We start from the raw sequence: 23195 nt of genomic DNA, 5'->3' as shown, positions 1-23195 counted from the left end.
GGGTCGGGGGCCCATTTATTTGGTTTGCCTACCCTCGCGAAAATTCCTGGCGCCGCCACTGAGCCCTCTAGTGTCTAAAATACGCGAGACTTCCGCTAAGCCGAAATATCTGGTTTCCGATAGATAGGCAGAATATTAGGCTAAAATTATAAAAATTAAAAACGTTTTTCTCGGCGCCACGAGCTCATGTTTTTTATCACGCGTGATTCGCACGCGCGCTTCAAAACAAAGCCAAAGCCCCTCGCGACTCCAGCACGTGCTCTCCGATATTAGGCTTAAATTTTTATCAAAAAGTAGTCATCCAAAACGGTAAGTCGCGAGTCCAAGTCACAGCTTGAAGAAAGTATCAGTGCCGAAAAAAGTTCGGTTAGAAAATTAGCATTAAAGCAATAGGAAGTGTCAAACTTATTGTTATTATTTTACTTATGATTATACCTTGATGTATATTTTCTTACGGTTGTAGTTTGTTACGACTTAATCGACTTGGTTTTCTTGGTTGCTTAGTTTGAGGGCATGGTTTTGATGAATATACGGTCACTAATTGGTTCCTGTGGTTTTAAGAAAGTCTTTTTTTGTTGTGGGTGCATTTTTGGTCCGGATCACAGTTGGTATTAGAGCTCAAAGCAAAAATTATTTATCGGTGAAGGTATTTAAAACGTAAACAAGTTGGCAAGCCAAAATATACCTCTCCTCGGAAGAGTTTCTAAATTTCAGTGGAGCTTAACATGTATCCGTGGGAGGGCAGGAGGGCAGGAGGGCTCGGGTACGAATCCCGCCCTATACTAGCGCAAATTGAAAAAAGTTATACTACACCCAATTACAAAAAGAGGGCTCTTTTGGAAAAAGGTTTTCCCTAATTCCAAGAAACTGCGAACGCAGCGATTACACTTTGCCCTGAAAATGCGTACGCGTTCGCAGCCCAGACAGACAGACAGACAGACATGGTGATGGTAAAACCCCTTCTAGAGGACATAGTCCCCTCGGAGAGGTAAAAATGTGTTATTTATTTAATAACTTAAGTAATCAGGTTTACAAATCCTAGGTAATCACGGGGATTCACTTAAAATAATCACCGGAAATCACCGAAAACTTCTGAGCAATCACTGGTAATCGCCGATTATTTTACGAAAATCAGTAATCAGGTGTAAAAAATATTTACGAGTGACTACCCCCTCGATCATAATAGTAAACCGAATCCCTAATTTGTTCTCAGAGTTGTTCGTGACTTTGAAAATATTTCAAATGTCATTCTAAGATTCCGTGAACCAGGTAATCCCAACATCCACTCGGAAGACATCGTCTTCAACTAAATCATCTTTGTAATTCTCCTTGAGATAGTTATTTCAAAAATGACAATCGCTAGGTTTCAATCAACACTGGGAATCTACTCATTACCCCCAAGTGCAACTTAAATTAAACGTCTGGGTTGGTCTACTTGTGGAACATCTTAATGGCCCTATATGTTTTCAAAGCGGCTTCAAGTAACGAACGCGTTGGACGAAACTCTTCGTCCGATTACAGGTTTCATCGATTTCAGCATGACGGTGCACCAGCACATCAACATCGAAATGTGGTTTCAATAATGTTTTGTATTTTCGGTAGAATCAACTTTATATCTTAGCAAAGACAGGTTTGTATGGACCAAACAAATTATTTTTGTATATTAAAAAGAATGCTCTACAGCTTTCTCATAAAAATTTTGTTCTTACCGATGACAAAATTCAATACCTTTAATTTTTTTTTATTTTTCTGAAGTTAACAATTGAAGAATTAGTATTAAACAAACATAAAACAGAAAAATGACAATGCGAATCAAATTGGAACACGTTGTATAATTAGTGTGTACAGTGCAACAAAATTGTTGACTTAAATTGAAATCGCCAATTCCTATGGACGAATTTTCCATATCCCCGTAAGATTTAGTTTAATGTCTGTAAGACCCATTTCTTGGAAACAACTCGAGTCGGTTAAAATAAAAATCATCTTTGTTGGTCGTTGCGCTAACAAGGAGAGTACCCGAGGTGTTTATTGCCGATTTAGTTCAAAGTCGGGCGTAATGTAGACCTATATGAGATATGAAATTTCCCAAAAGGAGACGTTGACCACTTACAACCAAAATAAGATTTTTTCCTTATTTTACCCAAACTTGATTAAATTTACCTAAATGTGGTCCAAATTACACATTTCGTAATTTTCAAAATTTTTCAAAATTTTCGGAGATTTTATTGTTTTAAGTGATCAAAAACATTTTCGGTTGCCATGGCAAATCGAATGGGTAGTGCAACGTCTCCTTTTGGGAAATTTCATATCTCATATAGGTCTACATTACGCCCGACTTTGAACAAAATCGGCAATAAACACCTCGGGTACTCTCCTTGTAAGTGGTCCTTCCCTGGTTTAGTGACCACTAGGGAGCTCGCGACCCTTTTTAATCCCTTAACTCTTTGAAGGGTCATTTTTTCGTTAAAAATATTTTCAATTCACTATTTAGACTGTTGACGAATTTATTACTATGTTTTGAAAGTTTTTCAGGAATATTATTATATCATTATAACTTTTAAATTTTTAGGTGTCTGTTGTAAATCATAAGTAAGGGTATTCCTATATTGTAAAAACGTGATCAGGTGGTATTAACATCATTAACACTCAGCAAGCTTTCACCTATATGTTTAACTTTTTTATATATTTTTTTTACGTAAAACAGCGTTTATTATAGTATTTTAGGTGTTTTTATAAAATACGGGAGGTCACGTGTAAATGTTTTTTTCGATAGTTCTTGAAAATAGAAAGAACGCGCTAGAGTCGATAAAGAGCTCTTTTGAAAATGATGATTTATTAATCTATACTATCGTTGTGCGGTTAACTTTTCTCAACTTTTTGTCGATACCTACAATTGTGATATGTACCAAGAACAAACATAACATGGATGTCTTGGTAAATAGTTTTTAATAGTTATGGGTGTAAATAGATTAATATATTATTTGGGTAGAGAATCGTGATTTGATGTAGGTTGGGATTGTCTGCGACTTCTCACGTTAATGTCTTATGGTTGATTGAATTGCATTTTCAAAGGCAGAAGATTGAAATTAGGTCTAGCCATGTTAAATAATTGTTGTAATCATGTGTAAGCACAATTAAATTTAGAAAATCCAATTAATGTCGGTATCGCTTTTAAAATTAAATAAAATCAATCAGTTAAAAGTGTTTAAAAATTGTAATTTATTGTGAGTAAATATATATAAAAGCTGTATATTTTCCATTGTATTGTAAAATATGTGTTTCATTGTGAACTTGTGTAGGTTAACGGTAATAGTGAGTGTAGGGAGCTGTTGGCTCGCGTGGCATGAAGGGCTTGCTACCACCCTCCTACGCATTGTAACCCGGCCACCTGTTTAAAGGCATTATAAGTCGCTAGATGACTTGGGCCTAAGCTAAGGTGGTGCCTTGGGTATTAGCCTAGCTGATTATTTATTATTATTATTATTATGGTCCGTTTCGAAAAACCCACCGAATATTGGCCGGATACTGACAACCAAAAACGTTCAGATCGAACGGACCGGAATTGGGCTCACAACAAAACGAGCAATCTTAGGACCCACATTATAAAGGGTATTGTAAATAAAGTGTTTTCTAAACTTAGAAACTATGCATTTCTTTAACTAAACGTCAAATTCGCCGATAATTCAGTTTTCCCGAAGAGGCCAGTTTGTTATTTTTTCAGTCGGTAACGAACATAGGCATAGCTCTCCCAACCCCGGTAGGAACAATCAAAATTCTATCAGCCAAAAATCTTCAACAAATTTACAAATTGTAGATAATGTTTATTCTTAAGAAATATATAAATTCCAACATAAGTAACATAATGACACTTCCGATTGTTGTAATGTTATTTTCATGACTGAACCCTTTTCCTACACTGTCATTTTTGACAAGCTCTGACTAGGACTTGCACTCGAACTGAGTAGCGTGTTATCATCCTTGGCAGAAGTGTATTTCGCCTTAGGCATATTTAGACACTATGGGGCTTTGTGCTAAGAGCTAAAATTAAAATGCGCCATAGCTCTGAAAATCAGTTCCATGATAATTTTTCCTAATTAACATACTTATGGTAAAATGTTACTTATGATTGCAGTAGTGTAGTTAGACTATGTAAAATTATCAGTGGGGGATTGCCAAGGCGTGGAAATTTACTACAATCACAGCTACGCCACTGATTCACGTGCTTTACCAATAGGGAGATAACAGTTGAACGTCACACGACGTCATCCATGCTTTTTCCTATTGAAAAAAAAATTTTACCCAACATGGCAGCTAGGAGCAACAAACGCAGCACCCCACACATTTCATTGGTTAGACACTTTAGCGTCTGCTGCCGTCGGAAGGGGAAAATTGTCTTCCCCCTTTCCGTAAAACGTTCAGTGTAAAGGTTTGTCCAATGAAATTTCTACACAGCACTGCGTTAGCGTGTTTAAAGGCTAGCTGAGTTATCCTTGTGTTTGTTGCTCCTAGATGGCAGCTAGGAGCAACAAACACAACACCCCACACAAGGAGAACGCAACCGGTCAAAAGTCGTGGATTTTCTGGCGTACATTTTTCATTGGTTAGATGCTTTAGCGCCTGCTGCCGTCGGTAGGGGAAAATACGGAAATTGTCTTCCCCCTCTCCGTAAAAAGTTCAGCGTAAAGGCTCGTCCAATGAAATTTGTACACAGCACTGCGTTCGCGTATTTAAAGGCTAGCTGCGTTCTCTTTGTGTTTGTTTATCCTAGATGCTAGCAACAGCCAAAGCTACGGAGTGTTAGTTCCCTATTTAGTAAAAATAGAAATCAGAATTTCAGAAAATAGCATTCAGATTTCCATATTTTCAAATGTTAATCAAACTTTGAAGGAAAAATACAGGTTGGGTTTACGTCTCTGCGATATTTAAATAATAAGAAAAGAAAAATGACTGGTCGCTAACATAGATGGCGCACCTGGCGAAGACCGTACGTCGGTAGCGATAGTCCGCCTTATCTCGGGGTGCGCTGTTTTTTTGGCGTCTCGCCGGCCTCGTAGGTTGCGGTAATGGCTACATTTTTGAACGGGGTAAAATTGCACTAATGGGTCCCATTATGGCGGGATGCGAAAATTAGCCCACCAGCAGCCACCCCGAACTACCCCCCACGCGTGTTTTTGAAAGAGCGGCTTGCAGCGCCCCCCGACGCCGGTTTTTGGAAGGTCAAATGAAGGCGAGGGAAATGGAGGGGGGAGAGTTGGAGTCGGAAAAGAAGATTGCTTAATAAAAATGCTTTTTGCCGGCTAAATTATACGCTAATAACGATAAGGGCAATGTTACATCATCCGGCGGAGCGCGGCGCTGCCTTATTTCAACATTGATCCTCATCTGGACGTTTGACAAAACTATCCGTTTCCCCCCGCGCCGACCTGGATGGTCTTTCTCGATCATTTACCCTACACCCCTCCACCCTCTTTCATCCGTCGGCAACTATTACAATTGATCCCCACACAAGGAGAACGCAACCCGTCAAAAGTCGTGCATTTTCTTGCGTACGATTTTCATTAGTTAGACGCTTTAGCTCCTGCTGCCGTCGGAAGGGGAAAATTCGGAAATTGTCTTCCCCCCGCCCGTAAAACGTTCAGCGTAAAGGTTCGTCCAATGAAATTTGTACACAACACTGCGTTAGCGTGTTTAAAGGCTAGCTGCTTTCTCTTCGTGTTTGTTGCTCCTAGCTTTCACAGGGGTAACGCCATCAGAGGTCGATTTTTAAACAGCAGAAGTATTACCAGATGGCGCCTAGCAGCAACAAACAAGAGGAGAACGCGGGTAGCCTTTAAACACGCTAACGCAGTGTTGTGTACAAATTTCATTGGACGAACCTTTACGCTGAACGTTTTACGGAAAGGGGGAAGACAATTTCCGAATTTTCCCCTTCCGACGGCAGCAGGCGCTAAAGCGTCTAACCAATGAAACTGTACGCAAGAAAATGCGCGACTTTTGACCTAGAGATTTTAAATTTTATAAAAACCAAGTAAAATAGGTTTTCGTGTTTCTTTCAGGGATAATTTTTAGTTGGTTTCACTTATTTATATATTTTTTACATAAAACGGCGTTTAAAATAGTTTTTGGTAATAAATCAATAGGTGTTTCGATAAAATACGGGAGGTCACGTGTAAATTTTTTTTTCTATGTCACTATCTAAAGTTATTGAAGATAGAGTCGATCAAGATTTTGAAATTTGAAGTCCACGTGCGAAACGCGCGTGTCAAATAAAGTACTAAAAAGCTTAAACTCGTGACGCAAAGAAAAACATTTTACACTTTTAATTTTTGATCGTTTAATTTTATGGAAACTCTATTAAAGGGCCCGAATTTAACACGTGGTAGCAAATACGAGCAATCCTATGCTCGAAACTAGAGCGTGAAACAGGTCAAATTCAAACGCCGGTGTGGCCCTTTTAGCATTATTCTCTTCCCGCCGAGAAATTAAAATTGGCACCATCTACCAGAAATAAAATAATCTAAATCGAACCTCTAAAAGCTTCACTCTAAATATTTGTTTCCCTGTAAGTAATTTATGAATCGGTCTACTCTACAGGATTCACGCGTAGTTTCAATTTTGATCGTAAGTAACGCCACCTACCGACTCTGTTTTTATTATCTGTGTACAACAGCTGAAAGTTTCAACCTCGAAATCCAAAGGTCGTCTGCTATTTTCCCACATTTAGTTGACAGGTATTGAAGTAGATGGCGCTATAATCACAGTTTCATTAGACGTTGTGAAACAACGCGTGATGTGAGCTTGTCGATCTTGTTTGAGTTATTATTCCACCAAATATGGGCGAGAGATGGGTCCTGGATTATCACCCACGCTGCCCTTCGTGACTAAAAATGCAGATAAGGACAATTGCGGTCGAGGTTTTTAATGTCCTAAATTAGTCCTGTCCCCGCTTTGGGAAGGGCCTGATTTTCTAACTCGTTTCTTCAAGATGAATATCATTTTTGTGATCGTTTTGATCGGTTTTTCTGGCGGCTATTTGCTAGCGACGTTCTGTTTTGTTGTTTTAAAGAGTTACTCAATATTTTATTACGTAAAATCGACATACAGTTCAGGTGCGTAGCCATGGGGGTTGGTAGAGCTATCCCCTAACGTTTTTCAAAAGTTGGTTAATCATAATTTCAACGACTTATTTTTGTAGTTCGCAAAGGTTCTTATTTCTGATTTTTATATAAAAACGTGTTTTTCAAAATAATAATAAATAATGGAACAAGTTCAATATTTCTTTAAATATGTTTGTTTGAGGCTAAACTGTAAGTTTAGTTTGTTTGGTCCCATTATCTAAAATCCTCAACACGAATTTTAAACTATTTTCCATGTTTGGTATTTTTGTTTCTAATTATTGTTGTCTAACAAACGTGCATTTCAAAATAATAAATAATGTAAAAAGTTATATCTCTTAAAATAAGTTTGGTTTGAGGCTAAACTGCAATTGTAGTGTTTTGGTCCCATTAACTAAAATCCTCAATACGAATTTTCCGCTATTTTTCAGGTTTGGTATTTTATTTCTGACAAAACACGTGTGTTTCAAAATAATAAATAATAGAAAAAGTTCAATATTTCTTTAAATAAATTGGGTTTTTAGGCTAAACTGCAATTTTAGTGTTTTTGTCCCGTTAACGGAAATCCTTAATACGAATTTTCCACTATTTTTCCGGTTTGGTATTCTTATTTCGAATTATTTCTTTACCTAAAACACGTGTGTTTCAAAATAATAATAAAAAATAGAAAAGTTCAATATTTCTTTAAATAAGTTTGTTTTGAGGCTAAACTGTAATTTGAGTGTTTTAGTCCCACTAACTAAAGTCCTCAATACCGATATTTTTCAGGTTAAAAATATCCGCGAAGTTTTACCCGAAAAACGTTTTTAAATGATGGATTTCCTGTCGATTTTTGTTTATAAAATAAGCCGCAGTTTCCGAAGGGGATCGCAAATCACGGATAAAAGAAACGCTGGGCTCCTCGACGAAAGCGGGACTTGTTGACATTCTCGTCGTTTTGACGAAGTCCTGGCACCGATCTCTCTTCGTGGCATCTTTTGGCGGAGTTTTCGACGCTCTGCTGAGGGGGGAGCCACGAATTATGAAGAGGCTCGAGAGGTGAAACCCCGAACGACGGATCGAGACCAAGACAAACAAGCGGCCAAGAAGTCAAAACTTGTCAACGAATAAATCAGAACGCCGTTCTCTATAACCTGTTTTCCGCCACATCTCTACAACAGCGCCCTTTCGCGTGGGTTTTATTCCTAAGTCCTGCTTTCTGATCCTGTCAATCCCCTTACGATCTCGGGGCAACGCGTCGGTAGCTCTTGACAGTAGGGTTCCGTCTTTTCATCCGCCTCCGTAATGTTGTCATCTTGACGCGCTCGACCTTTCTCGGTGACTATTGACGAGAGGCAGTCGACCAAAATATTTGACTGCTGGAGCGGCCAGGATTGAAAAGGATCCACTGCTCGTAAAGAACTCGCCGAAGACTTTACGAACAAGACGATTGACATTGGTCCGTGTTACTCTAGCTCTGTTCTACGCGCTTGTGTTTGCTTTCCGTTTCCGCTTTATACGGTTAAGGTAATTCTTACTGGTTATTTGGTTATTCCAGAGCTTCACTTCAATTCTGTTGATACATTAATATCTAAACATTCTTAAAGTCGTGGTAAGATATACGTTTTCCCTTACAAAACATTTATATAGAAAAATTGGCCAAAATTGCCATAGAATCTTATTAAAAAAATTACAAAAACTATAAAATCTATAGAAAAATGACTAAAAATCTATAGAAAAATGACTAAAAATCTATAGAAAAATGACTAAAAATCTATAGAAAAATGAATAAAAATCTATAGAAAAATGACTAAAAATCTATAGAAAAATTTTAAAAATTCTATAAAATCTAAAGAAAAATGGGCTAAAACGTCCTATATAATCTAAAGAAAAATAATCCAAAATGTCTACAGAATTTATAAAAAAAATTAAAAAATTCTATAAAATCTAAAGAAAAATGGGCCAAAAAGTCCTATATAATCTAAAGAAAAATAATCCAAAATGTCTACAGAATTTATAAAGAAATTGGCGAAATATCTATGTAATTTATAGAAAAAATTACCAAAACATATATAAAAACTACATAAAATAACCAAAATATCTATAGAAACTACATAACATAACCAAAAAATCTATAGAAACTACATAAAATAACCGAAATATCTATAAAAACTACATAAAATAACCAAAATATCTATAGAAACTACATAACATAACCAAAATATCTATAGAAACTACATAAAATAACCAAAACTATATATAGCCTATCAATGCCCCCCTATGTTAGAATTAGGCATAACGGTCCATGTATTCAGCACTTTAGAGGCGCGGGATAAATCAAAATTGGGATCTACGCTACCTGGCGGAGAAAAAGAGCCAATTCTCCCAATCTCCTACCACCTGTACCACCTGTACCACCTATACCACCTGTACCACCTCTCGCCATCTACGAAGCAGTTTCCGGTAGAATGCATTGGGGGATTTGTTTATAAGTTTCGGTTATTCACCACCACGTGGATTCAGGTAGCCAGTTTGGCCAGTCATTAGACTAACGTTAAAAGACCATTAGTTTCAAACTTAGGGGGACTTGATAATCTTATGATAGAAATTATAGCAAAATGACCAAACTTTTCTACAGAATTTAAAGAAAATTTCCCAAAATATCTGTAGAATCTACAAAACATTTACACAATATTTCTAATATATAGAATCTACGGAACATTTACGCAATATTTCTATAGAATCTATCAAAAATGGACCCAAAATATATATAGAATCTACAGAACATTTGTTTCTATAGAATCTATCGAAAATTGACCCCAAATATCTATTGAATCTACAGAGCATTTTACGCAATGTGTCTATAGAATCTATCGAAAATGGACCTAAAATATCTATAGAATATACTGAAAATTTATCCAATATTTCTATAGAATGTATCGAAAATTAACCCAAAATACCTATAGAATCTACAGAACATTTACGGAATGTTTCCATAGAATCTATCGAAAATTGACCCAAAATATCTATATAATCTACAGAACATTTACGCAATATTTCTATAGAATCTATCGAAAATTTACCCAAAAGATATATAGAATCTACTGAAAATTTACCAAATATTGCTATAGAATCTATTGAAAATTTACCCAAAAGATCTATAGAATCTACAGAACATTTACGCAATATTTCTATAGAATCTATCGAAAATTGACCGAAATTATCTATATAATCTACAGAACATTTACGCAATATTTCTATAGAATCTATCGAAAATTTAACCAAAATATCCATAGAATCAACTGAAAATTTACGCAATATTTTTATAGATCTATCGAAAATTGACCCAAAATATCTATAGAATCTACTGAAAAATGAAAAAATATTTTCTATAAACTCTCTTATTCTATAGATATTGAAAACACCTAGATATTTCAATATCTTTTCAATAGAAATATTTATAGATGATATAGAAAAGCTTAGACATTCAAAAAAACTGTATACAAAGTCTATATAATTTTTATTTGGTTTTTAAGTTAATTTTAAAGTGGAAAATCATGGTTCCCCCAACGACAACCTAGCGTTAAAATTGCCCAGAATTCTTGGCTCTTCCCAAGTTTCTTCTCAACCACTTAAGAGCAATTTTGCAAAGTTTAATAAGAAGCTGTAGAGAAACCTAAACGTGAAGTCCGCCCATATTATTAATGAATCCTGGAACCGTAGGTGCATCGCCTCAAATAATTCCTCGGAGCTCGCGCGTTGCTGAAACGAATCTTATTGGAATATTTTCGGGGCGTTTTCATTTTAAATTGATTTTTCCACCGTTTTATTTTCGCAGAAAAGTCGTAATTCTTTTGTAGCTTCACTATGTTTCGTTCGTTTATGGCGACTGTACGTGCATTTTTAACGCATTTTTCATTTTTAGGTTTTCCGCGTTGAGATTCGCTTAATGAAACTTATTCATTTTAGCTTTCTGTGAACGGTCCTTGAGTCACTTGAGTATATTTCAATTATTAGATTGCCATTGCAATTATTATTGAAATAAAACTAAAATTTGTTTTTTTTAAATGGGGTTTTTGAGTTGTTGTTTATAAATCACAAATGGTCCGTTTAGCAGACGAAAATAAGCCAATTTCTAGGCTTTTCGCGGTATGTAAACTTAAAAGACTAATTATTTTTTAGCCACCAGTATTTAAAGGGCTTTTCCCCGAGATCTTCGGTTTCCTTTTTCCATAACAACCTTTTAGGGTTAACGGTAATTGTTTGTGTCGGGAGCTGTTGGCTCGCGTGTCACGAAGGGCTTCCCACCACCCAGGGCCGGTCTTAGGGCAAGGCCTAGGGCCCCGCACTTCACAGTGCTTTCCGGGGGCTCCGCTTTCAGTGTAAAACTATTTTCGGGCCCCTATTTCATATCTTGCTGCCTAGGGCCCCGCACAGCGTAACGCCGGGCCTCAGACGCGTTATAACTAGACCACCTGATTTAAAGGCGTTAAAAGTCGGTAGATGACTTGGGCCTAAGGTAGTGCCAAGGGTATTAGTTTAGCATATTATTAATATTATTATTATTAAATACAAAAAATTCAGAAAGGTAACTGTGAAAATGGAAGGGCTCCTGACCATATTGTTCGCTCCTAGGGCTATAGTTTGATCGGATAGGTTCGGATCGTTTTGAGTAATCCATCATTGCGAAGACACGTCATTCACTCTCTCTTCCTTAACTAGTAATTAGCGCCCAGGTAGAAGGCTCCACCTATTAGTGGTACCGGGAACCATCGTCCTAGCAGAAGTGCATCAATCTCGCAGTTGAACTGCCCACACTATGATTTATTGGCTATCATTTCCTCCCTTGCAGGGTACTTTCTCGTTAAAATCTTTTATTTTTTGAAGCCTTACTGCAACCCCCCTCCCCCCCACTAAGTACAATGCGCATCGTTTCACTTTTGGAACGATCCCGCCGAAATAATGGATGTAGAAACTCCCGCACTCTCCGCCTGGGTTCATCTATTTTTGACACTTCCAACCTCGGAGATAGATCGACCTATTTTGGCCTTCTTACTCGCCTATTTTTATAGATTGGCCATTTCTCACCGGATACTCCTGTTAAGTATCGGGGTGAGGGTACGGTTTACGCCCATCCCTGGACTTAAAAGTCTCGGTTTAAAACATTCCGGGATAGTTTCTCGAATGTCAGTTTCGTCAAAAAGTGACAGGCCAGGCCCCAGCCGAAAACCGATAGCCGTAATAGATAGTGTTTCTTTAAGGTTAATTTTAATTGAACTAATTTTAATTGAGAAGGAAAATTCTTCACGAAAATATTTCTTGATCGCCGGTATGAAATGATTCGTCTTATTCACCGTTTGAAGTAGGCGCCCGTTACGTTATCACGTAACTAACGACATCTCGTGGCGACTGGCGGATAAAATAACTTTTGGAATTTAACCTTTTGACTCGGTACTGTTATGTAAAAAATTGAAGTGGGAGGGACATATAGCAATATTTCAAATAGAATAATAAAACAATCAAGGGTTTTTTTTACTTTTAACCTATAAATTAGTATTTACATTCCTTCATACTCAAACATGAACAGAATTTGGTTGACTTAATTTTGAATAATTTTGTAAATCCACATTGGTTTAAATTTGTAAATAAAAATAAAAATGCACTTATTAATTATAATAACACGTGTAATCAGGATTTAAACCCATCAAACGGTGATGCGTTAAAATTAGGTTTGTTCAATTTTGAAATATTTTGTAAAATCACCTTGGTTTAAAATTTTTAAATATTTCGTAAGAGCACCTTGGTTTAAAATTTAAAATTATTTTATGAAAGCACCCTGTTTTAGAAAATAATAATATTTTGTAAAATCACCTTGGTTTAAAATGTTTAAATATTTCGTAAAATCACCTTGGTTTAATTTTTTTATTATTTTGTGAAAGCACACTGATTTAAAATTTTTAATTAAAAAATTAAAATATTTTGTTAAATCCCATTGGTTTAAAATATTAAATTATATTTTGTAAAATCACCTTGGTTTAAATATTAAATTATATTTTGTAAAAGCCCCTTAGTTTAAAATTTTAAATTATAAAAAAATTACTTATGAATTACAATAAAATGTGTAATTATTATTTAAAATGTGGATCAGTGATTTAGTTTGTTCAATTTTTAAATATTTTATAAATGCTTAGTGGTTTAAAATTTTAAAATATAAATAAAAAATGAACTTATTAATTTTCATAACACGAGTACTTATGATTAAAATTATGTTATGTAGATCACCCCTCATCAAGTGATGCCTAAAAATTATATTTGCTTAATTTTGAATTATTTTGTAAATGCACCTTGGTTTAAAAATTTTAAATATAAATAAAAAATGCACTTATTAATTTTCATAAAACGTACTTTGAATTCTAAAGTTTCAATAATGTAAAGATATTTTCAAATACCACAAGTACAGCGAACTTCAATAGTTTTGCCACGCGCAATTGGCCAAGATGGTACTTTTGCGTGAGACTAATTTTAAGAACGCAAAAGGTTTGAAACCGATAGATGGCGGTAATGTTATTGAAACTGGCAAATTGAAATGATTTTGAAGCGATATTGGATTGGAGGTTGTTCGTTATGGGGGAATGCGTGTCTGGGGTCGTGGCTCCATTGTTTACCCGCGGGGTCCCACCGGGGCCAACGCCGGAGACAGAATCCGCGAAGGGGTGAGCTGTTTATCACGGGGTGGGGCGCGGGGGGGGGGGGCGGCAATGACTGGACAGAGGTCTCTCTCCTTTCTTGGTCTGATCGAGATGAATCGGCCCTACAAATCAAGAAAAGAAATGCCCCAAAAGAATGCCCAAAAGGCAGATCTGCCCCGCTGTAAGAACTAATGGCATCCACGCACCCCGACCCCTCTACAAGGGACCGACTATAAATATCAGTTTTCACCGAGCGTCTCTAATTATCCAGAGATAATTAAATTAACAAAACTAAAAAATCGTTATATTCGATATTATAGTTTCGATATCGATTGGAATCGATTTCATATATTTTATCTATTTTCCATCACTACCCATCGTTATAACCCTTCTCAGGGCAGCCGAGAGCGGGCCCGGGCCCCGGTAAAATATTAGTTTCGGGCCCCAAGAGAGGCCTTTCTACTGGAGATAGAGCTCTATATTGGTTTTCGGTTTTTATTTCGACATCGATGTTTGTATAAATTTAATCGTTACCGTATCGATAAAATAAATCCAGGCATCGTTAAAATAATACCGAAGACAAAACTTGGATAATGTAATATCGTTATGTATCGATACAATCTTTTTTATTATCGATTTGCGGTTCTCATATAGCTTACCTAACTTGTATCGTTAACTATCGTAAAAAACTACCAATGACAAAACGGTAATAATCGAAAAAGCTTCATTTGATATATATCGATATTAATCGATTTTGATTTTGAAAAGTTTATTTTCATTTTTATTTAGCCATTAATTGATGTTTATAACACTTTGATCGGTACTTTATCGATAATGTAAATCCAGCAATTTTTGAAATCCTAATAAGCTTCTTTAGTTTTATATCAATACTATATTTGTTCGTCATCGAATATAATCAATTTTGCTATTTTCATGGCTATCGATTCTTGTCTTGCTTTAATCCTTACCTAATCGATAATGTATCGTTAAAACCATACTATTGTTGTAAAATGTAAAAACCTTCATTCGTTATATATCGATACTATATGGTTTATAATCGATTGTATCGATTGTTGTTAATTTGGGGTTTTCAGATAACTATCGATGCGTATTTCGTTATTATCGTTTCCTTATCGATAATGTTTCTCCTCCCATCGTTAATGCCCTTCGATACTACATGTATATGTTTTGTTATCGATTGTAGCTGATTTGTGGTTTTTATATCGATAGCAACGAGAATATAGCTTAAATCTTTACCTTGTCGATAATATTGCTCAACCCATCGTTAAACCCCTACAGATAACAAAACTTGAAAAATGTAAAAAGGTTAATTCTTTACATGTCGATACTGTATTTTTTCGTTATTTATTGATATCGCGTTGCGGTTTATATTTAGCATCGATGCTAACTCACTTTAGTATTTACCTTATCGATAATGTATCTCCAGCGATCGTATTATCCCTTCTGATGACAAAACTTGAAAAATGTAAAATGCTTAATTAGTTATATATCGATACCTATTGATGTCGCTTTGCGGTTTATATTTAGCATCGATGTTAAACTCACTTTAATATTTAACTTATCGATAATGTATCTCCAGCGATCGTTAAATCCCCTCTGATGACAAAACTTGAAAAATGTAAAAAGCTTAATTATTTATATATCGATACCTATTGATATCGCTTTGCGGTTTATATTTAGCATCGACGCTAAACTCACTTTAATATTTACCTCATCGATAATGTATCTCTAGCGATCGTTAAATCCCTACTGATTTAATTGGGGCTAGTCTGCAAGGAATTTCAAACCTGTAACAAATTTCGAACAACGAGAATATAATAAAAATGAAGTACCATGGCAGAGTGTCCAGAAAGTGGTTACCGAAACTAACAGTTCGTCATAAGCGCGGGAGATGGTATCGATGGTATAGTGCACCCCGCTGTACTCGGGGATAAATGTTTTTAGGGGTCACGGAGGAGCAATATCGCGGGTGATCCGGTGGACGGAGTCGTTTTGGGTGCCACCCATCAACGTCGAAGCTTTAATTAGAGGAAATGCCCTCTGGCACCTCGCGTGACAAAAGCCCCGTGTCACCTCGGCCTCCTCTTCAACATCTAAACTTGGGCCGAACTTATCTCGGGCTGTTTTTAAGCGAGGTGGCGCGTTGAACGGGTGATATACGGCGGCACGGGCGACTTCGGCCAGTGGCGGCGTCGAGGGAGGCTCGCGACGGAAAAACAAGTGCCGTCCCAGTAATCTCCGGAGGCTCGTTTGAAACACCCCTCCGAAGTGCGCTACCGTTTCGCTTTTATAGCGTGCATCGCGTTCAGACATACGAACATATTTGGTTGTCTTTCTAACTAACGCCGTATCCCTGGTAAAGAATTTTAAGACATTTAGTTGACATTTCATCACACACGATGTCTTTCCGTACACCTGCTTATTTTAACTGTCCATGGACACGTAAGGAAATATGGTCATTTGGAATTTTCAGACCGATTTAACCCAAAGAACATGGCAACTAATTAGTAACAGACTTATCCATTCAGACTTATGCCAATTTAAAAATTTCAGCTTCGTTTGACCCAATGAACAAGATTTATTCTTTATTTATTTTATTTTATTTTATTTTATGATTGCTCGAAGACCTATTGGTACGAGCTATTTGTTAGTTTTTAAATTTCTTGAAATTTGTTTAGGGTTTAGCTTTTTTATCCTTTTTCATTATGGACTATTCTACTTATTCGCGTTCTTATCACTCTTTACAATACAGTCCATAGCCGTGGTTCCTCCTAACTAAACTTATCCTTCTAGGCCTATGTCCAATTGGAATTTTGACCTCAGTTTCCCACTAAAAGAACACATGAGAAAGCGAGTACAAGACTTATCCTTTAAGACCTATGTCCAATTGGAAATTTGGAACTCAGTTTCACCCAAAAGAACGCATTAGAAAGCTAGTACCATACTTATCCTTCAAGACCTATGTCCAATTGGAAATTTGGAACTCAGTTTCACCCAAAAGAACACATCAGTAAGCTAGTACCATACTTATCCTTCAAGACCTATAACCAATTGAAAATTTTGAACTCAGTTTCACCCAAAAGAACACATCAGTAAGCTAGTACCATACTTATCCTTCAAGACCTATAACCAATTGGAAATTTTGAACTCAGTTTCACCCAAAAGAACACATCAGTAAGCTAGTACCAGACTTATCCTTCAAGACATATGCCCATTAAGCATCTTCGGTTCGATTTGACCCAAAAGAACACTTCAGTAATCTAGTACCACACTAATCCTTCTTTCTTACAACATACTTTTTACAAAATAGAGGGTTAATTAGATGAATAGGTTAATTTCAAAACACATCTAATGTATCACGTTACATCATTCCGATGTGAACTTAACCCGACTTTGATTTTGGGGGGTAGGGGATGCTTGGATGGAGAGGAGGGGGCCAAACACGATCGCTGGGAAATCTCGCGCCCATTTCTTTCCATCCCCCCCACTAAAAGAAGCGAGGGGGGGGTGGAGCCCAAGGGAACCGTCCCGGGAAGAGCGTCAAAGACGGAAAAGGATGAGGATCGGCTAAAGGGACGCTGCGTCTCCTCACCTGACATTTAAATGACGCGGATGCCAACTCGTCCCTCTCTTTCCTTCTAAATAGCAGCTGAACTCGGTACTCGACGAAGCGCTTTTGGGGCAGTTTTTTACACTGAGGGAACACGACGGATCACAGTCGTAAAAGCGGCCGGAATTCATCAAAGGGATGGAGGACCAGTGACGGAATAAGAGAAGGGGGCTGGAAACCTTAGTTCCCCCTCATCCTAGGTGGCTCGTTACGACCACGGAGGCTAAGACAAAATGGCCGCCATTGCGTCATGGATCAGGACTTTGGGATGAGTTCGGATCAACTTTATTTATTGCTTAAATTTCCATAATTTTTTTTATAAAAAAATCCTTAAAAGCTGTAAGAAAAAAAATTGGAATAATCTGATGATATTTCTTAGCTGTTTTTATAATATTTTAAGTGGTTTCAACTTTAGCTATTCCCTTCATTTCTAGGAATTTTTACAAATAATCCTAAAAAACTATAAAAAAAAAATGGAATAATCTAATGATATTTCTTAGCTGTTTAGCTGTTTTTATAATATTTTAAGTGGTTTAAACTTAAGTTATTCCCTTAATTTCTAGGAATTTTTTTAAAATAATCCTAAAAAACTATCAGAATTTTTTTGAATAATTTAATGATATTTCTTAGCGCTTTTTATTATAAAAGTTTATAAGATTTGATAAATTAAATTGACAAAATTAAATTTTCAAGTAACTTTGTAAAATAAAAATTTACCTTTAGCACTAGTTTTTTTAAGGTGTTTGCTTTAAAATACCTTTAGAAAACATATATTATTTATAATAACCTATATATATATCCATTGAATTTTTAATTATTATCTAAAGGCTTTTCTTTAGAAATATTTAAGGGATACTCTTTAATATACCGAAAATCTTCATAGAACTCTAAAGTATTCTTAAGAATTTCTATAGATATTGAATTTAGATTTTAAGTTTACATTTCATATTTACTATGTGTAACAATTTTCCTTTAATAGCACTTAATATATTTAATTGTTTAAAGAAATACATTAACCATATAAATATTACCAACACAATTAAACAATTTAAATAATTTAATTAATTACCACTGAAATACATTTTTAGAAGCTTAAACGTAGCGGTTATTAAATTTCAAATAATTTAACTCAATTAGACCATTTAATCCAGCCTTCGAAAACTTGTAAGAAAAACCAAGTGTTTGCCAGTCGGAAAATTTTCGGCGGAAAATGACCGAGGCCTGTAGTCCAGAAAATATCCGTATTTTTCCGAAAAAAAGTTTTCATTCCATGATTAGTCTAATATATGGTTTGCAAATTTAAATAAAGCGGCATTTTCGCCTAATTTTTTCGAATCTAAAACTAAAACTAAACCTCTAGACTAGTTTAAACAGATTAACAATGTAACACTATTAGTGTTTTGTAGTATTTTTACTGATATTAGACATTTTATATCGATAAAAAGTTGAAAACATTAAAAACCTTAAAAAGAAAATTATGTTTACATTTTTTATTTTTCCGATTTGCGGAAAATTAACAACACTAGAAAAAACGCTAACATAACTCTATACAATCTACATTCCTTCAAGTATTCTAAGGATGAATTAACTCACAATAGTAATTTGAACTATCGCGCGAGATTCTAATGCGAACCGGACGCGTCGAAGATGTACAAGTTCATCAGGAGTGTCTTACAGATCTGTAGGACAGGAACTTCGAGCATTTCCCCCCAGAGGGCAATGCGGGCTACATTTCGAAACGCCGTGGTTCTTTATTCTCACCGAGATATCGAATCCACGATCGCTCTGGGGGTAACGCGAAGATGTGTTTCGCAATAAGAAGTTACATTTTAACCGACAAAGACGTTAATGTCGATTCGACAAACGCATTAGCGTTTTTCTAACTTCGTTCATCCAAATTCAGAGAATCGAAAGTAAATATAAATAAAGTTCTTAACAAAAGCTCCTTATCCCACTCCGTCATCATTTCTGGTATTTACCGCGCTTTGTCTGTCGTTATATATATATAACTTATAAGCGAGATCCACCGGGTTTAAGCTGAAATATATACGGTTGAGCTCGAAGGCTAAATATAACCCAGGGTGAGAAAAAGCTGGAAATAAATGAGAATCGGAGGTTGAGAAACATTATGATATCATCCGCTCTCTTTGAAGAATGTTAGTCTTAGACTACAATCTAGGCCTTGTCAAATTTTCGTCTCGGCCATTCCGGAAGCCCCAGCTAAAGAGACTCGCCTCCTGGTTGACTCTCTACTTCCTACGTGTGCTACTGGCTAAAAAGCGCTCCGAGATAGATTGTATATACGCGGGTCCGAAAGGAAACTTATCGCCTGTCTCCGTTCATAATTCACCGGCTATAGAACGCCATCTTTCGGCGGCTGATGTCGCGCTCTCATCTTCTGATCTCTCGCTGATACCCCCTCCAGCCAACCTCTATTCTTTCAGCCCTCCATTCCAATCAATGCTGAGAAATAAATTAAAGGGCAAGACTTTTGCGCCACCTGACGTTTTTTCCCCTTCGCGTCGTCTCCCCTTACCCCCCCCCCTCACTCTCTCTCTCTCAACGCAGTCGTGTCGTCTGCTTTTTCAACCTTGTCCCTAAATGGAGTAAGATGGGATGTTATGAAGTTAATGGGAATGTAGTAGGTGTAGATGCATAGATTTAATCAGGAATCCATACCTCTACTTGGAATGCTTATCCTGGCGTATCACTCTGACGGCTTTGGCCCCGCCTACGAGAGAAAAATCCCCTCTGCGCGCGCTCCCCTCTCACGTTGTTGTTTGTTAAGTTAACATAGTGATGTCAAAAAAAACCGTCAGCCACATCGAGACGAAAATCTGCCGCGATAAGCATTCCAAGTAGAGGTATGGATTCCTGATTAAATCTATATAAATAAATATTAACATAAGTTCATAATATTGTTCCATAAGTTTGTCACTTTGGGGAAAACTTTACTGAGAGCTAGTAACGGAGTGACGTCATCACAAGAGGAAAATATCCCCCTAGCGAGGCGCTGTCAAAGGCTACGTGTGACGCGGGAGCAAGCTGACGCAAAACGGAGACGAAGCCCGTAATGCAGTCTGTCTTGTGAATAGCTCTCAGTAAAACTTTTGCGTGTGAAGAATAGGAAGTGTCACACTTATGTAAAAATATTATACACTTATGATATTAGTAATAATACTAAAATGTGGGTAGTGGTGTACTTATGCACAGCCTAATTGGGGCCGGTAATTACAAAAAATATTGGCATAATTATGTGAAACATTAATTCGTGATTATAAAATTATGTTATTATTCTTCGAAACACGTTGCTTAATTTATAATTCACATGGTTATAATGGTATTGAGGGTTTGGGATTATAAGGTTTTTCGAAGTGATGCAGAAGTGAACAAACAAGCTTGTCAATTTGAAATTAAAGTTCATTTACAATTATGAAAGTCTATTTTCAATTTTAACAATATTTTTCGTCTTAATTTTTCTAATTGGAATATGGACAGGGAAATTGACCAACAGATTTAACATATTGTATGTTTTTCATATCTTTTCAGACTCGACGCGTTTAAAGGGCCACAGCTTTTACCTGGGCTGCGTCAAAATTCTAAGAATTCTTCCGTTATAGTGATAATTCTAATTTTTCAAAATTTTGACGGTCCTTCTCACAGGAAGTGACGTAATCGAGTTCTCTTGAGAAGATTGAGAATGCCTCCGAGCATTCTCACTTGGTCAAAAAGGGGTGCTAATTATAATAAAAAATGGCATCTAATATTCTAATCAGTTTACTTGATGCTGAAGAAAATAAACATGATATTTTGTGGATGAAAAGGAATTTCAGAGAATGCAGAATGGTAAGTTAATTTCCGATGAAATCTCCCTTTTAAATTATAAATCAAATGTTTTCTTCCTTCATATATTGTCGTTAAATTGTGTAAAAATAATATTTATTGTCAAAGGCTTAGATTACTACGTTCGTGGGATTATCGTAAGCCACCATTTTTAGAAGAATCTTTTTACTTTAGACGCTCTTTAGCGAGTACTCATGGGGAGAAAAAGACTTCTCAAGAGTAGAATTCCTTCTTAGAATTTTGACGAACCCCTGGACACCCGCGGCTGGTCTCAACATAGACAATCTCCCGAAGTAGAAATTAATACATTATTGGCAGGAGTACTTTACAGGCTCAGACGAACCTATACCAACGCTTTACGTAATGTAAAGTGTAGAGTGCGAAGCGCCATCTGTTGACATTTCTGCGAAGCTTAAAAGCCACCTTGTTTCAATGCTGACGACACTGTTTTCTTCGTCGGGGAAACTGTGGCTAGATACGCCATATCGGATTATAAGCAGCACCGGCAAAGTTTAAACCTTTTGCGCCCGAAATTTCCTTAAGATAATAATAAATAAAATAAACAAGACAACGTACATTTTCGTTGAAACTTCTGAAGTTTCTTTGATAATAATAATAATTAATAAGTTGATATAATCTTTAATTCGAACAAAAGCGGTTTATAAAAAAATATTCCACCTTATTTTATTATGTTATCTTTAAATGCCAACAGCAGAAAAAAAAATTTATAGCCTCATTCAATAAACAGGAAAATACGCGTTAAAAATTCAACTTTTTTAACTTTCTTTTATTGTCGTTTCAATAAAAGACCTTCAGTTTTTACTTCCTCCCTTCGTGGCGAAAAGAGGATCGCTGAATGAAATATTACCGGCTGGTCGGTTACGAGAACAGTCTTGGAAATAAGGAATTTTTTAAAACTAGTCCTTAGGATTAGTGACCCCTATTGTCTACCAAAATAAACTGGTCCTTAGGACCAGTGACCCTTACCATGATTTTTTTTCTGTTGGTCACATTGTAAATTATTTATTATGGAATGTGAAATGTGGATAGAAACCATGTAAATGTTTATAATTCGAGAAGGCGTGAATCGTGAATCGCGCCGCCGAGTTTTTTACTTCATTATTCATTTTAACTTAATACCACTACTAAAGGTTGCCGGTAACTTCGTATGCCCTTCATCTTACAAGTTAGTCTAGACTCTCTAGTGTGACGTTTATTGTGTTAGAAAGAAAAAAGGCGGAGTAAAATTGGAAGAAAGCTTGAATTTTTAAACTGGTCCCGCCTCAATGCCCATAAAAAAGTGACTTATTAAACTGGTCTTACGGACCAGTGACCCCCAGTATTTTAATTAAAAAACTGGTCCGAGCAATTAATAAACTGGTTTTGGACCAGTGGACGTGTGTTATTTCCAAGACTGTACGAGAATCGACTGACTAGCCAAAGAAGCCAAGTACAATTCACACTCAAAGTCAAATGAAGTCAACCAAAGATAATATAAAACTCGTACCCTAGATTACCAACTTCTTGTCGGAACTCCGAAAAAATTAACTCCATAGTTACCATGGTAACCAGCTATAGATAAAACCATGGCCAACTTTGATGAGGGCCATTTTTTCGCGTCGACGCAAAAAACAAATCCATTAGGCCTTACGCGATAGACGCTTCAATAAAATATCTTCAAAGAAATTGCCAAGAAGTAATATTTCCGATAGCCAGGACCTGCAACCTAGGAGCAACAAACACAAGGAGAACGCAGCTAGCCTTTAAACACGCTAACGAAGGGTTGTGTACGAATTTCATTGGACGAGCGTCACGAGCCTTTACGCTGAACGTTTTACGGGTGGGGGGAAAGACAATTTACGAATTTTCCCCTTCCGACGGCAGCAGGCGCTAAAGCGTCTAGCCAATGAAAAACGTACACGAGAAAATCCACGACTT

This window comes from Leiobunum rupestre, chromosome 9 (genome assembly GCF_980474605.1).
Source record: "Leiobunum rupestre chromosome 9, qqLeiRupe1.1.hap1, whole genome shotgun sequence".
Classification (NCBI taxonomy): Eukaryota; Metazoa; Arthropoda; class Arachnida; order Opiliones; family Sclerosomatidae; genus Leiobunum; species Leiobunum rupestre.
This window is presented reverse-complemented; position numbering follows the sequence as displayed.